This window comes from Podarcis bocagei (genome assembly GCF_964188305.1).
Source record: "Podarcis bocagei genome assembly, chromosome: 17".
In the NCBI taxonomy this organism is placed as follows: domain Eukaryota; kingdom Metazoa; phylum Chordata; class Lepidosauria; order Squamata; family Lacertidae; genus Podarcis; species Podarcis bocagei.
The window spans coordinates 2,087,734-2,102,618 of record NC_138143.1 but is presented as its reverse complement, the minus strand read 5'-3'; the positions used below and the strand labels follow the sequence as shown (position 1 = coordinate 2,102,618).

The 14,885-nt window shown below is 48.1% G+C and overlaps 1 long non-coding RNA gene across 1 annotated transcript in view; it reads right to left on the bottom strand.

Moving 5' to 3' along the window:
* Window positions 1-13,288: 13,288 nt before the first annotated feature.
* The window catches only part of LOC308577365, a 51,777-nt gene continuing 50,180 nt past the window's right edge, over window positions 13,289-14,885 (bottom strand). The window contains exons 3-4 of the long non-coding RNA XR_014003613.1: window positions 14,780-14,879; window positions 13,289-13,996 (exon numbers count right to left, since the gene is read on the bottom strand). This is a non-coding gene — a long non-coding RNA (uncharacterized lncRNA). The remainder of the gene's footprint in view (window positions 13,997-14,779; window positions 14,880-14,885) is intronic.

Here is a 14,885-nt window from a genome sequence, read left to right as displayed (position 1 = left end):
CTGACATCTGTGCATGTGAAATGACTGTCTGAAATGTCACACATCAGCGTAGCCACAGCCAAGTGGGAATGTTGGAGGGAAACAATGTTTCTCAAGAAGCTAAGGATACCTATGGATTGTGGCTAATGTCTTGCATTCTCAGCTTCAAACACTAGCGGTGGGAGCACATTGGAGCCAGAGCCAGAGCCATGACAATACATGTACACAGTCTAATACAGTGGTGCCTCGCAAGACGAAATTAATTCGTTCCGCAAGTTTTTTCTTCTTGCGGGTTTTTCGTCTTGCGAAGCACGGTTTCCCATAGGAATGCATTGAAAATCAATTAAAGCGTTCCTATGGAAACCGCCTTCAGACCAGGTCCAGGGACAGTCTGTCCCCAGACCTCTTCTGAAGGCTGGCGGGGGAAGAAGCACTTTTCTCCCCACCGCCAGCCTTCAGAACAGCCTTCTGAAGGCTGGCGGTGGGAAGAAAAGCCCTTGTCCCGCCGCCAGCCTTCAGAAGAGTTCCCGGAGGGCTGCCTAGGCTGCGGATAGCAGCCTGCTGCCCGGTGCGAGGCAGACATCTGCAGCTTGGGGTGCCCTGCAGGACTTCCCCGCAGGGCTCTCCAAGCTGCGGATAGCAGCGTGCTGCCCCACACGAGGGGCGCTCTTAAGCAGAGCGCCCCTCGCGCGGGGCAGACATTCGCAGCTTGGGGAGCCCTGCAGGAGTTCCCCGCAGGGCTCTCCAAGCTGCGGATAGCAGCCTGCTGCCCCGCACGAGGGGCGCTCTTTAGCAGAGCGCCCCTCGCGCGGGGCAGACATCTGCAACTTGGGGAGCCCTGCAGGACTTCCCCGCAGGGCTCTCCAAGCTGCGGATAGCAGCCTGCTGCCCCGCACGAGGGGCGCTCTTAAGCAGAGTGCCCCTCGCGCGGGGCAGACATTCACAGCTTGGGGAGCCCTGCAGGACTTCCCCGCAGGGCTCTCCAAGCTGCGGATAGCAGCCTGCTGCCCTGCACGAGGGGCGCTCTTTAGCAGAGCGCCCCTCGTGCGGGGCAGACATTCACAGCTTGGGGAGCCCTGCAGGACTTCCCCGCAGGGCTCTGCAAGCTGCGGATAGCAGCCTGCTGCCCCTCGCGTGGGGCAGACATTCGCAGCTTGGGGAGCCCTGCAGGAGTTCCCCGCAGGGCTCTCCAAGCGGCGGATAGCAGCCTGCTGCCCCGCACGAGGGGCGCTCTTAAGCAGAGCGCCCCTCGCGCGGGGCAGACATTCACAGCTTGGGGAGCCCTGCAGGACTTCCCCGCAGGGCTCTCCAAGCTGCGGATAGCAGCCTGCTGCCCCGCACGAGGGGCGCTCTTTAGCAGAGCGCTCCTCGCGCGGGGCAGACATCTGCAGCTTGGGGAGCCCTGCAGGACTTCCCCGCAGGGCTCTGCAAGCTGCGGATAGCAGCCTGCTGCCCCTCGCGCGGGGCAGACATTCACAGCTTGGGGAGCCCTGCAGGACTTCCCCGCAGGGCTCTCCATGCTGCGGATAGCAGCCTGCTGCCCCGCACGAGGGGCGCTCTTTAGCAGAGCGCCCCTCGCGCGGGGCAGACATCTGCAGCTTGGGGAGCCCTGCAGGACTTCCCCGCAGGGCTCTCCAAGCTGCGGATAGCAGCCTGCTGCCCCGCACGAGGGGCGCTCTTTAGCAGAGCGCCCCTCGTGCGGGGCAGACATTCACAGCTTGGGGAGCCCTGCAGGACTTCCCCGCAGGGCTCTCCAAGCGGCGGATAGCAGCCTGCTGCCCCGCACGAGGGGCGCTCTTAAGCAGAGCGCCCCTCGCGCGGGACAGACATTCACAGCTTGGGGAGCCCTGCAGGACTTCCCCGCAGGGCTCTCCAAGCTGCGGATAGCAGCCTGCTGCCCCGCACGAGGGGCGCTCTTTAGCAGAGCGCTCCTCGTGCGGGGCAGACATCTGCAGCTTGGGGAGCCCTGCAGGACTTCCCCGCAGGGCTCTGCAAGCTGCGGATAGCAGCCTGCTGCCCCTCGCGCGGGGCAGACATTCACAGCTTGGGGAGCCCTGCAGGACTTCCCCGCAGGGCTCTGCAAGCTGCGGATAGGCGCAGCAGGCTGCTATCCGCAGCTTGGAGAGCCCTGCGGGGAAGTCCTGCAGGGCTCCCCAAGCTGTGAATGTCTGCCCCGCGCGAGGGGCGCTCTGCTTAAGAGCGCCCCTCGTGCGGGGCAGCAGGCTGCTATCCGCCGCTTGGAGAGCCCTGCGGGGAACTCCTGCAGGGCTCCCCTAGCTGCGAATGTCTGCCCCACGCGAGGGGCAGCAGGCTGCTATCCGCAGCTTGCAGAGCCCTGCGGGGAAGTCCTGCAGGGCTCCCCAAGCTGTGAATGTCTGCCCCGCACGAGGGGCGCTCTGCTAAAGAGCGCCCCTCGTGCGGGGCAGCAGGCTGCTATCCGCAGCTTGGAGAGCCCTGCGGGGAAGTCCTGCAGGGCTCCCCAAGCTGCGAATGTCTGCCCCGCGCGAGGGGCGCTCTGCTTAAGAGCGCCCCTTGCGCGGGGCAGCATGCTGCTATCCGCAGCCTAGGCAGCCCTCCGGGAACTCTTCTGAAGGCTGGCAGGAGAGAAGGGCTTTTCTTCCCACCGCCAGCCTTCAGAACAGCCTTCTGAATGTTGGCGGTGGGGAGGAAAACCTTCCTCCCACCGCAAATCTTCAAAACAGGTCCGGGAACAGAGGAGAAGCGCTGCGCGCCTTCCCCTCTGTTCCCGGACCTGTCCTGAAGGCTTGCGGTGGGAGGAGGGCTTTCCTCCCCACCGCCAACATTCAGAATGCTGTTCTGAATGTTGGCGGTGGGGAGGAAAAACCCTCCTCCCACCGCAAGCCCCGGGAACAGAGGAGAAGCGCTGCGCGCCTTCTCCTCTGTTCCCGGACCTCCCACCACAAGCCTTCAGGACAGGTCTGGGAACAGAGGAGAAGGTGCGCTGCGCTTCCCCGCTGTCCCAGGAGATTTCCCTATGGGCTTTCGTCTTGCGAAGCAAGCCCATAGGGAAATTCGTCTTGCGAAGCCTCTAAAAATCGGAAAACCGTTTCGTCTTGCGGGTTTTTCGTTTAGCGAGGCATTCGTCTTGCGGGGTACCACTGTATGTTTTTCTAGCTTGCTGCTCTTGGTAGGTTTTATCTTTGTTTCCAACTTGATAAAGGGATTAACTCTTCTTCTGAGTGAAACAACTGTCTCAGCATTACCAACTTCACCCCTGCCTAACTTCCCCAGATTTTAAAACTCCAAATCCTAGATTGCACCCAAGTTTTTTATGTGCAAGTTTAGTGATCCCTCTTAAAGGAACCAGCAGAGGGCAGTCTAACATATTTTTATGTTCAAGCAAAAAGTTTCCTAGAAGGCACTTTTCAGCTTCCACATGATTGGCAAGAGCTAATTAGAAAAGGAAAGGAGCCTATATGAATTTCACCTCTTGCACAGTGCTTTTCATGTGTAAATGAGTTATAGACTTTTACCCTCACAATAACCTTTACAGCAAGGTAAATTAGACGGAGAAAAAACAGTGGCAAGTAGAAGAAGCTGATCCAAGTGAACTGATGTCTCAGGTGTGGCTGCCCCAGGCACTCTATTGAGGCTTCAGTCAGATTGACAGGATAACAAGCAGCAGACACAGGGATGCACAAGGGAAACGAAGCCTTTCACATCGACTGCCAGCTTCTTCCGCAGGGAAGTGCACAGAGGGCAGCAGAGCCTTGCCTCGCCCACCCTCAGTCAAGGCCAGATGAGCAACAGGCGATGACTTTAAGAACAAAGCAGCAGCTGGAGAGGGAGGAGGGAGATTTTTTTAAAAAAATTAAAAGTTGTGTGACTTTGTTTCTCTCTTTAATCCTTTGACATGCTTTTGTATGTATTGTGGTATTTTATGCATTGTGACTTGTTTTTGATTTTTTTGATTTTATTGATTATAGAATTTCTGTGTAAGTAGTATTTGCTGATATCTTGAGAGTTAATTTTATTGTGTACTATTATATTCTAATGGATTTTTAATATTACATCATTTGATATAAACTGCTTATTTTAAAGCTATGTTTTTATTATGACTTTCTGTATCGGATTAGATTGTTATAAGCCTGTGTGATCTTTGTGGTATATTGTTGTTGTAAACTGCTTTGTGTATACTAATATAGAAATGCAGTATACAAATTAAATGGGACATGAAATGTTACCGGGGTGGAGAAATGGGCCCAGCTCGCTCCAAAGCAACATCAGGGAATGGAAGTCAGTGTCTCCCCAGATGTTGGGGGACTGCAGCTCCTGCCTCCCTGGCCTTGGGATGCTATGCAGTGATGCCCAGTAACTCCTGCTACCACAGTAGAATTTAGCCAAAACATGATTATTCCTGCCCATTGCCCCTCACCCTGTACATCTCAACTGAAGAGAAGCAGTTTGGGTCAGATTGCACACATTTGATCCAAGAACCAAATACACTGAGGAATTTTCTGCTTTCCAGTGAAATGGAAGTTGACTCAGTGACACATCAACTTCTAAGTTAATAATTCCAGACAGAGACCATGTGATTTCCTCTTCCTCAGTCATCTGGCTACTTGACCCTAGTGACTTCTGCAAGGGGAAGAAGTCATTTTGCAAGAGATGACAGCCAACCTATTTTATTAGGCTGCAATATTTAATTGAACGAACAGATAAATCCATTTTAAAATGTTAGATCAATTTAAAAGCCTCTCCTATTCGCTTGAGGAGCATAGTTTCACAGAAAATTGTTTTTAACACAAGTTCTGCAGATAACAAATTATTGTTGCCATAAGTCGTTTTCTCCTGGACGCGTCGTCTTTTTCAGGACTGAAACGTCCACCCGGGCAGATACTTTAAATGACGCCAAATGTCCGGGGCGTTTTGTTGGTTGGTTGGTTGTTGGTTTGTTTGGGAGCGCGAAGCAGCCAGGGAGCTCCGTCCGCCCAGGGGCCTTCCTTCGGCCAGGGAGCCGAGCAGGCCGGAGCTCCGGCCCCCTCGCCGGAGGGCTGCTTCTCCCCCCGCCAGACCTCCCTCCCTCCCTCCCTCCCCGCCATGTCAAGCAGCCTCGACCTGGAGCTGACTGTGGCTCAGATCATCAGCTTCTTATAGCAAAATTCAAGCTTAAACTGAAGAAAGTAGGAAAAACCACTGGACAGGTAAGATACAATCTAAACCAAATCCCTTATGAATACACAGTGGAAGTGAGGAACAGGTTTAAGGATTTAGATTTGCTGGACAGAGTGCCTGAAGAACTATGGGTGGAGGCTCGCAACATTATACAGGAGGCAGCAACTAAAACCATCCCAATGAAAAAGAAATGCAAGAAAGCAAAGTGGCTGTCCAACGAGGCCTTACAAATAGCGAGGGAGAGAAGGCAAGCAAAATGCGAAGGAGATAGTGAAAGATACAGGAAATTGAATGCAGATTTCCAAAGAATAGCAAGGAGAGACAAGAAGGCCTTCTTAAACGAGCAATGCAAAGAAATAGAGGAAAGCAACAGAATGGGAAGAACCAGAGATCTGTTCAAGAAAATCGGAAATATGAAAGGAACATTTCGTACAAAGATTACCATAATAAAGGACAAAAGTGGTAAAGACCTAACTGAAGCAGAAGACATCAAGAAGAGGTGGCAAGAATACACAGAGGAATTATACCAGAAAGATATGGATGTCTCGTACACCCCAGGTAGTGTGGTTGCTGACCTTGAGCCAGACATCCTGGAGAGTGAAGTCAAATGGGCCTTAGAAAGCACTGCAAATAACAAGGCCAGTGGAAGTGATGGTATTCCAGCTGAACTGTTTAAAATTTTAAAAGATGATGCTGTTAAGGTGCTACACTCAATATGCCAGCAAGTTTGGAAAACTCAGCAGTGGCCAGAGGATTGGAGAAGATCAGTCTACATCCCAATCCCAAAGAAAGGCAGTGCCAAAGAATGCTCCAACTACCGCACAATTTCACTCATTTCACATGCTAGCAAGGTTATGCTTAAAATTCTACAAGGAAGGCTCAAGCAGTATGTGGACCGAGAACTCCCAGAAGTGCAAGCTGGATTTCGAAGGGGCAGAGGAACCAGAGACCAAATTGCAAACATGCGCTGGATTATGGAGAAAGCTAGAGAGTTCCAGAAAGACATCTACTTCTGCTTCATTGACTATGCAGAAGCCTTTGACTGTGTTGACCACAGCAAACTATGGCAAGTTCTTAAAGAAATGGGAGTGCCTGATCACCTCATCTGTCTCCTGAGAAATCTCTATGTGGGACAAGAAGCTACAGTTAGAACTGGATATGGAACAACTGATTGGTTCCAAATTGGGAAAGGAGTACGGCAAGGCTGTATATTGTCTCCCTGCTTATTTAACTTATATGCAGAATTCATCATGCGAAAGGCTGGGCTGGATGAATCCCAAGCCGGAATTAAGATTGCCGGAAGAAATATCAACAACCTCAGATATGCAGATGACACAACCTTGATGGCAGAAAGTGAAGAGGAATTAAAGAACCTTTTAATGAGGGTGAAAGAGGAGAGCGCAAAATATGGTCTGAAGCTCAACATCAAAAAAACGAAGATCATGGCCACTGGGCCCATCACCTCCTGGCAAATAGAAGGGGAAGAAATGGAGGCAGTGAGAGATTTTACTTTCTTGGGCTCCATGATCAGTGCAGATGGTGACAGCAGTCGCGAAATTAAAAGACGCCTGCTCCTTGGGAGAAAGGCGATGGCAAACCTAGACAATATCTTAAAAAGCAGAGACATCACCTTGCCAACAAAGGTCCGTATAGTAAAAGCCATGGTTTTCCCAGTAATGATGTATGGAAGTGAGAGCTGGACCATAAAGAAGGCTGATCGCCGAAGAATTGATGCTTTTGAATTATGGTGCTGGAGGAGACTCTTGAGAGTCCCATGGACTGCAAGAAGATCAAACCTCTCCATTCTGAAGGAAATCAGCCCTGAGCGCTCACTGGAAGGACAGATCGTGAAGCTGAGGCTCCAATACTTTGGCCACCTCATGAGAAGAGAAGACTCCCTGGAAAAGACCCTGATGTTGGGAAAGATAGAGGGCACAAGGAGAAGGGGACGACAGAGAATGAGATGGTTGGATGGTGTTCTTGAAGCTACCAGCATGAGTTTGATCAAACTGCGGGAGGCAGTGGAGGACAGAAGTGCCTGGCGTGCTCTGGTCCATGGGGTCACGAAGAGTCAGACACGACTAAACGACTAAACAACAACAAAATGCCCAATATTACATAGCCCAGACCTTAACCCAGTCGAAAATCTATGGAGCCAACTAAAGAAATTTGTTAGTCAGAAGCAACCCAGCAATAAAACCCAATAAATGGAGGCAATAATTCAATCTTGGTTTCACATTATTACAGCTGCAGAACTAAAAAAACTTGGTTTACTCCATGGGAAGGCATTATAAGTCCATAATTAAAGGTAAAGGTTACCCAACTAAGTATTAGTCGGGTAATAAGTATTGGTATCTGAAGAAGTGTGCATGCACACGAAAGCTCATACCAAGAACTAACTTAGTTGGTCTTTAAGGTGCTACTGGAAGGAATTTTTTTATTTTAAGTATTAACTGACATGGTGAGAATTTTTGTACATCTCATTTTTTATATGTGTTTCACATTTCTTCTTTATGACTGCTGTTGTAATAAATAATCCTTTATAAAAGTCATTGCATTACATTCTTCATGAAATTATCTTTCCATTGATATATAATTTTATGGTATTGCTCCCAAAAAAGTGGTGTTATGAGCCATCAAACCACAGAAATACACTTTTCAGTGGCGTAGCGTGGGGGGTGCAGGGGGGGCCGGCCGCACCGGGCGCAACATCTGGGGGTTAGGGGGCGCAAATCCACGGGTTAGGGGGCGCAAATTACTTGCCTTGCCCCGGGTGCTGTCAACCCACGCTACACCACTGACACTTTTCCCAAAAGGTTTCCACAATTTGGGCCACTAGTGTAACTTCTATTGCAACACCTACTTTTAAACTCTGCTAACAATATAATCCTGGGGGAAATTCTGTTGGGCTACTACTACCTATTGTTCTACAAAAAGAGGGTGAGGGTACATGTGCAGTTACGCTGGATGCTAATCCTGGACTACACTGCTGGGTCACATACGCTTACTCAGCTGCTCCCCTGCCAGCAGTGCTAATTTCTGGGGGTATGCAGGGGTACACATACCCCTAAACATTTTGTGAATCTTTGTACTTTTGTCCATTTACTGTTTTTATTTTTCTTGAGTCAAAATGAGGGACAGAAGACTAGGAGAGCTGTCCTAAGAGCCACCCTCGCTCAATTTTTAATATGGGATAATAATGATTGTATGTGTGTGCACATATAAATACATAAATACATAAATAAATTCTCATCAAGAAAGAAGGCTTGAAATCCATCAGGCGCCCAGTCTTTGCTTCCGCCGTTTCTTCTGCTGCCATTTGATAGCAGCCTTCACAGAATGAATTTCTCTGTTGGCTTCCACGGGAAAGCCCATCAAACATGTAAACCCAGCAGCCCCTTCTTAGGTTGCCGTATTTATATTCTCAGTGACCTGGGAGTTAAGTCCTGTTGAACAGAAGGCGGTTTTAAGGTGAGAGAGAGGATGGACTCTGGGTCATGATGCACAATGACGCAGCCTGAGGCCCCTTGGGGGGGGCTGGGTGGTTGTGAAGCATCCTGGCCTCTGGCTGTGTGGAGGAGCAGGAAGTAACAAATAAGGGGGTGCACATGCGAGTCCTCTTTTTAGCTCTTCAAAATATGACATCCCTATAACAAATTACGGAGAGCAAGTACCAGATACATTTTCTGACTCATACAGGAAATAATAAATAATGTCTGGGACAACACACTGAAAACAAAGAAAGAAGGATAGAACTTTCTTTATGTATGCAACCACAGCAGCAAGAATACTCATCGCGAAGTATTGGAAGACACAGGAGCTACCCATCCTGGAAGAATGGCAGATGAAAGTGATGGACTATATGGAATTGGCAGAAATGACTGGCAGAATCCGCGACCAGGGAGAAGAGTCGGTGGAGGAAGACTGGGAAAAATTTAAGGACTATTTGCAGAAGTACTGTAAAATTAAGGAAGGTTAAATTGACGTCTGATGGGAAATAAGTGGTATTGGTAAAAAGATTTCTAAGAAAATGTAAATAGGGATTGATAATTGGAAAATTGATATTTATAACAGGTTAACATCTTGAGTGAGGATAAATGCCAGAGGGTAAGGATTTGCTGAATTTAATATCTGAACTGGAATACAAAATGAGAGGTGTGAGGAGGTCAAGAAACTAGTGAAGGAAGTACAAGATTTGAAATTACTAATCTATTTCCTGTTTTGCTTTTTGGCTTTTTCTTTTTGTCCTTTTTTCTTTTTTGTATTTTTATGTGTTTTGTTTTTTGTATTTTTATATTTTTGTAGTTTTTTCTTTATGTTTAAATGTTGGAATTTTTTATTATCTGTGAAACCTTAATAAATATTATTATAAAAAAACCCAGAATGTATTGCTTTTACCTTTATGCAAATTTAATCAATTAATGATTAAACCATGAAAAATCATCTACTTAATCAACTAACTGCAATCCTAAATTTATACTAGAAGCAAATTTCAGCAAGTTCAATGGGATTTATGTGTTAGTAAGTGTATGTAGGGTTTTAACTTAAAGCCCTTAGAGTTAAATGGTTGCACATGGTAGTGTGTCATTGCAGTGACTGCCTCTACCCTTAGCCTGCAGCTATAACCTCTGCTGAAAGCCCTGCGTGTGACAACTGCATGCATGATGGCTCTTTCCCTGCAGTCAGCAACCCAGGGTTACCTTAGGCCATGGAGGCCACCACAGTGTGACTCTCCCTGCTGGGCTTCCTTTGACCCAATATGAATATTCTGAAAAGAGCTTAAGATTTACTCAGGGGACAGCCTTAATTAAGCAATAGGAAGCAGAGAGTAGGAGTAAATGGACAGTTCTTCCAATGAAGGAATGTAGATGATTTGTACAGTGGTACTTCTAGTTACAGGGACGCGGGTGGTGCTGTGGGTTAAACCACAGAGCCTAGGACTTGCCGATCAGGTTGGAGGTTCGAATCCCCGCAATGGGGTGAACTCCCGTTCCTCGGTCCTTGCTCCTGCCAACCTAGCAGTTCGAAAGCACGTCAAAGTGCAAGTAGATAAATAGGTACCACTCCGGCGGGAAGGCAAACGGCGTTTCCGTGCGCTGCTCTGGTTCGCCAGAAGCGGCTTAGTCCTGCTGGCCACATGACCCGGAAGCTGTACGCCGGCTCCCTTGACCAATAAAGCGAGATGAGCGCTGCAACCCCAGAGTCGGCCACGACTGGACCTAATGGTCAGGGGTCCCTTTACCTTTACCTCTGGTTACGTACTTAATTTGTTCTGGAGGTCAGTTCTTAACCTGAAACTGTTCTGAACCTGAAGCACCACTTTAGCTAATGGGGCCTCCTGCTGCCGCTGCACGATTTCTGTTCTCATCCTGAAGCAAAGTTCTTAACCCAAGGTACTATTTCTGGGTTAGCTGAGTCTGTAATCTGAAGCATCTGTAACCTGAAGCGTCTGTAACCTGAGGTACCACTGTATTACCTCGGGTTAAGAACTTTGCTTCAGGATGAGAACAGAAATCATGCTCCGGCGGCGCAGTGGAAACGCACAAGAAGGCAGAAGGAGCGGGGAGGAGGAGATGCATGCCGGGGGGGGGCTGGCTTGGGGGGGGAGAGTGGCAGTGGAACCCGCCCCCCCCCCCCCCGGAAATCGTCTCCAGAAGGATCCACTGAGCTCTGCGAAAGAGGCTCTTCCTGAGGACTGGCAATGGGCAGGCGGTGGATGGTGGAGCAACACTGAGATGTTGCCCGATGTAAGTATTCCCTTTGGAGGCTTGCCAAGTTTTGAGGGTCTCCTCGCCCCCAGCCCCCTCCCCCTAAAGAGGCAATTGATGGAGCAAAAGGGTTCAATGTTGGAGCTCTCCGTCTCCTGCCAGCAAGGTGTGAAGAGGGCAATAGATCAGGGCGCATTAAAAGCAAGCGGCAAATCTGTCATGGATGCTTTAGCTGTGATTCCTGCATTGCAGGGGGTTGGACTAGATGACCCTTGGGGTACCTTCCAATTCTATGATTCTGTGATCTATAATTATTTTATTCTTTTAATCCTATTAAATTTAGAAGATTTGTACTACTTCAGTCAAAAAGGTTCCCAGAGAAGCTTACAAAAGACAGTCTCTTCCATAGAAGCCAGGTCCCAGGGGCCGAGATTCTTTTGCACGTGTCCCTAAAATATTTTAGGGGGTTGCCCCCTCAAATTGATGAACATTGTCATTTAAATGGGGGGGCGTGTGTCACATCTTGTGATCAGTTATGCAGGGTGGTGTTTACCTGCCTGCCCCTCAATATTTTGTTTTAGTTGTCACCCATGATCCCTACCTGCAGAAACATGACATGCAAGGGGAAAGGGACAGGGAGGAAACAGGAAAACTAAAACCAAAACTGAGGCACTCATTTGTAAACCGTTGTTCCTTTGGATCAAGGGTCAGCAACCTTTTTCAGCCCTGGGCCGGTCCACCGTCCCTCAGACCTTGTGGGGGGCCGGACTATTTTTTGGGGGGAAATAATAATGAATGAATTCCTATGCCCCACAAATAACTCAGAGATACATTTTAAATAAAAGCACACATTCTACTCATGTAAAAACACACTGATTCCTGGACCGACGGGGGGCCAGATTGAGAAGGCGACCCGGCCCCCGGGCCTTAGGTTGCCTACCCCTGCTTTGGATGGATTGAGCCTTCTGCCTCTTAGCTCTCCTGCCCCCAGGAGAGCAGGCCTGTGCTGGCAAAGCTGATGGAATGTAAGCTCCCCTGGAAATACTGTTGAAGGCAGTATAAAATAATATATAATAAATATAATGGTTTTTTCCTTCCACACCAGCTTCTCCCCCAGTAGGCCTGCATGTAATTTATTGTTGCCCATGTTTACCAGGCTGGTCATAAAATAAAGCCAGCACACAGCAAAAGCTGCTAATCTTAGCTCTGTTTGTTTGAAAGAATTATTGGGGGGCAGGCCTTTGTTAGGGGGGCAGAACCTCAGGTTTGTATTTATTTTATTGATTTAGGAGGGCAGCTGCCCTCCTTCTCCCCTTGGCAGTGCCCATGGGCTGTTTTGTTTCTCTCTGAAGGTCAAACATCTGCAGCAGCGTTGGACATCACACCCAGCCCCCATGTGGTGCTTAGTAAAGATCCTTGGAGTCTATGTGGCCCAACTGTCCGAAGGAAAGGGGATGGCAAAGGAGTGTCTGTCTCAGGGACGGCCCATCCTGTTTTGCCACCTGAGGTGAAATTAAGCCCATGTCTGGAAGCACTCTGAGTAACAATTTTTTTATTTGAAAAACACAACTCTTACGCAATTTTAACATACAGTATCCATCACTTAACATACAGTATCCATCACCATCAGGAAATCAGCCCTGAGTGTTCACTGGAAGGACAGATCCTGAAGCTAAGGCTCCAATACTTTGGCCACCTCATGAGAAGAGAAGACTCCCTGGAAAAGACCCTGATGTTGGGAGGGCACAAGGAGAAGGGGACAACAGAGGATGAGATGGTTGGACAGTGTTCTTGAAGCTACCAGCATGAGTTTGACCAAACTGTGGGAGGCAGTGGAAGACAGAAGTGCCTGGCGTGCTCTGGTCCATGGGGTCACGAAGAGTCGGACACTACTAAACGACTAAACAACAACAACACCCATCACCTATCTCTTTTCCTAGGACTTCCCAGTCCATCATAGAATCATAGAGTTGGAAGAGACCACAAGGGCCATCGAGTCCAACCCCCTGCCAAGCAGGAAACACCATCAGAGCACTCCTGACATATGGTTGTCAAGCCTCTGCTTAAAGACCTCCAAAGTAGGAGACTCCACCACACTCCTTGGCAGCAAATTCCACTGTCAAACAGCTCTTACTGTCAGGAAGTTCTTCCTAATGTTTAGGTGGAATCTTCTTTCTTGTAGTTTGGATCCATTGCTCCGTGTCCGCTTCTCTGGAGAAGCAGAAAACAACCTTTCTCCCTCCTCTATATGACATCCTTTTAAGAATATTTTTTTTAGTTCTTTGTGAATCATTTTCCATTACTTTCTAGTAACTATTGTTAACCAACCAGACAGTGCTGGCCATGAGGCTCCCTCTGGAGTGCAGCTTCCCCGCAGTAGACAAGATCCTTGTTGTAAGTCAAGTGTTGGAAGCATTATTGAATCCTGTGCTTGAGAACACAATCCCTATACAGCATTAATTTATGGTTCTGCTTTGTTTTCCAGATCTGACATAGGTGAATCTTAAATTTTACAGATATTCTTGCTGGCAGTTAATTCCTGATAGTGTTGACATGCTGAACTGTCCAGTAATGCACTGCCTGGAAACCCTGGGGCAAACTGTGCACATGCTCAGTAGTACTTTATTTATTCTGAGGTTATGCCTTGGCATAGAAAACACATTCCAGTTTTAGTCTTTACTTAAAATAAGTAAGCCCTGGAGGGAGGGAGTTGTAAAGCCATGTATGAAACTATGTGAAATTGTGGAATGATGTAAAGCACAATTCAGGAACTGAGCTATTTTTTAATTTTAATTTTTAAAGTCAAAGTTCACAGTTTCTCCAGACGTTTTCAATCCAGTTATGCAACCACCACCAATACTGCAATCAAAACTCTTAATTTGAAGCTCCTTGGTGCTTCAATTCCTGCTCTAAATTCCTGTAAATACTACTTCTGTGTGGTCATACATCTAATTTTCTGAACTGTTCAGCTCTTTTCCAGGCTGTTCAAATTTATGAAGTGGCACTAGAGGCATCAAGAGGAGAATTTCTGATTCACAGACTTTGAAGGGCTCTCATTCTGATTCCTAGGTTGGAGCCCCCTGTGCTGTGGGAGTTCAGCTGAAGCAAGGCTCTCCAGGGTTCACGTAGACAAAGATTTATTTTCTTATCTATGAAGTGCATTAGTCACATCTCTATAAAATGCAAGCAGCACAAAATGAAAAATTAAAACAACATGTCTGTTGAAAACAAAACGACATTTAAAACCAGCAACAATAAATCACAGACTGAAAATGTACTTCCTGCATTTCATGGCTTTTGGACATTACTATTTATATTACCCGGCTATGTATACATGTAAATCTGCAAATTTAGAATGTGTTCTATGTGCTTCTTATCCCCGTTTCTTAATGATGGTCATTGATAAAGATTTAATAGAAACATAGAATTGTAGATTTGGAAGGGATCCTGAGGGTCATCTAGTCCAACCGCCTGCAATGCCGGGGTCTCAGCTGAAGCCTCCATGGCAGATGGCCACCTCACCTCTGCTTAAGAACCTTCAAGGAAGGAGAGTCCACCACCTCCAAATGGAATCCATTCCACTGTTGAGCAGCTGTCACCACCATAAAGTTCTTCCTGATGTTTAACTTGAAGCCCTTGGTCTGGGTCCTTCCGTCCAGAGCAGGAGAAAAGAGGCTTGCTTCGCCACCCATGTGGCAGCCCTCCTCTGCACACATTGATTTGATATGCCAAATAATTATTGATGAATCTGGCAATGTGTCCACAAATGTGCCTGCCATGATAATGTTGCAGTGCTGTGTTGCTTTACGTGAAAAGAATTTCCATTGTGTGCAATGGATTTTACTCTCCAATAAGTGCGTTTGGCATTGCAATCTAACAGCGACAGTGGAGGCTAGCCAAATAGGGCAAATGGGGCCACGTCCCACCAATGTGAGTCTCCCCCAGCCGGCACCCACCTGACTTTAACAACCAACCCAGAGGATGGCCCTGGCTGCCAGGCTCCTTTGTCTCAGTTTTCCCTTGTAGAACTCAGGAGGGAGGAAGATGGGGACAAAACTGCAA